The sequence below is a fragment of the Eutrema salsugineum genome, unplaced genomic scaffold (genome assembly GCF_000478725.1).
Source record: "Eutrema salsugineum unplaced genomic scaffold, Eutsalg1_0 scaffold_10, whole genome shotgun sequence".
In the NCBI taxonomy this organism is placed as follows: Eukaryota; Viridiplantae; Streptophyta; class Magnoliopsida; order Brassicales; family Brassicaceae; genus Eutrema; species Eutrema salsugineum.
Genome location: NW_006256908.1, coordinates 224,134 through 225,979, shown reverse-complemented (window position 1 = coordinate 225,979; position 1,846 = coordinate 224,134). Strand labels below are relative to the sequence as shown.

The 1,846-nt window shown below is 45.6% G+C and overlaps 2 non-coding genes across 2 annotated transcripts; both read right to left on the bottom strand.

The window, feature by feature from the left end:
• Nucleotides 1-487: 487 nt before the first annotated feature.
• On the bottom strand, nucleotides 488-606 carry LOC112081743. Its single transcript, XR_002896665.1, has one exon. It is a non-coding gene; the product is annotated as a 5S ribosomal RNA (ribosomal RNA).
• A 687-nt stretch (nucleotides 607-1,293) lies between these two features.
• On the bottom strand, nucleotides 1,294-1,412 carry LOC112081782. The gene has a single exon (XR_002896703.1). It is a non-coding gene; the product is annotated as a 5S ribosomal RNA (ribosomal RNA).
• Nucleotides 1,413-1,846: the final 434 nt, after the last annotated feature.

Here is a 1,846-nt window from a genome sequence, read left to right as displayed (position 1 = left end):
GAAGAGGTCTAAACTCAAATTTTGCTTGTAAACCGCACCCATGGGCTTAGACCCTTGGACACGCCAGAGAGCACACTTGGGCTTTCCGTTAGTATATGTATCGCAATAGCATATATCCTTAGACTTTGAGTCCACGATGAAATCTCTCCGCATATGTTGCACTGTTTATATGGCTTTTCCCGCCCAGCTGAGACGAGCATTCATGCCAAGATATATAAGTTAGGACACCACGTTTGACGACACTTAAACCGGGGCTTATGTTTTAGAAAAGGGCCCGGAAGAGGGTCTAAAATTCAAAATTTTGGCCTTGTAAACTGCACCCATGGTCTTAAGACCCTTGGCCACGCCAGAGAGCACACTTGGGGCTTTCCTAAAAGTTGCTGTAGGAGGCGTTGTTCCACATGATCTCGAAATGGCGTCGTTCGAAAGATGCCTTGTATTTCAAATGAAACGACCTAAAAAAAAAAGAATCAAGAGAAAAAAAAAAGGGGTGAAACACGAGGACTTCCCGAGAGGCCACCCATCCTAGTATTACTCTCGCCCAAGCACGCTTAACTGCGGAGTTCTGATGGGATCCGGTGCATTAGTGCTGGTATGATTGCACCCGATAGTATATGTATCGCAATAGCACATATCCTTTGCCTTTGAGTCCGCAATGAATCTCTTTTCATGTGTTGCACTGTTTATATGGCTTTTCCGCCCAGCTGCGACGAGCATTCATGCCAAGATATATAAGTTAGGACACCACGTTTGACGACACTTAAACCCGGGCTTATGTTTTAGAAAAGGGCCCGGAAGAGGGTCTAGAACTCAAAATTTTGGCCTTGTAAACCGCACCCATGGTCTTTAGACCCTTGGACACGCCAGAGAGCACACTTGGGGCTTTCCGTTAGTATATGTATCGCAATAGCATATATCCTTTGGCTTTGAGTCCGCGATGAAATCCCTCCGCATGTGTTGCACTGTTTATATGCCTTTTCCCGCCCAGCTGAGACGAGCATTCATGCCAAGATATATAAGTTAGGACACCACGTTTGACGACACTTAAACCGGGGCTTATGTTTTAGAAAAGGGCCCGGAAGAGGGTCTAAAACTCAAAATTTTGGCATTGTAAACCGCACCCATGGTCTTTAGACCCTTGGACACGCCAGAGAGCACACTTGGTGCTTTCGGAAAAGTTGCTTAGGAGGCGTGGTTCCACACGATCTCGAAATGGCGTCGTTCGAAAGATGCCTTGTATTTCAAATGAAAAGACCTAAAAAAAAAAACAAAAGAATCAAGAGGAACAAAAGAGGAGTGCAACACGAGGACTTCCCGGGAGGTCACCCATCCTAGTACTACTCTCGCCCAAGCACGCTTAACTGCAGAGTTAAGATGGGATCCGGTGCATTAGTGCTGGTATGATCGCACCTGTTAGTATATGTATCGCAATAGCATATATCCTTTGGTTTTGAGTCCGCAATGAAATCTCTTCGCGTGTGTTGCACTGTTTATATGGCTTTTCCCGCCCAGCCGCGACCAGCATTCATACCAAGATATATAATTTAGGACACCACGTTTGACGACACTTAAACAGGGGCTTATGTTTTAGAAAAGGGCCCAGAAGAGGCTCTAAAACTCAAAATTTTGGCCTTGTAAACCGCACCCATGGTCTTTAGACCCTTGGACACGTCAGAGAGCACACTTGGGGCTTTCCGAAAAGTTGCTGTAGGAGGCATGGTTCCACACGGTCTAGAAATGGCGTCGTTCGGAAGGTGCCTTGTTTTTCAAATGAAAAGACCCAAAAAAAAACAAAGAATCAAAAGGAACAAAAAAGTGGTGCAAGAACAGAGTCTCCTTAAGAGCC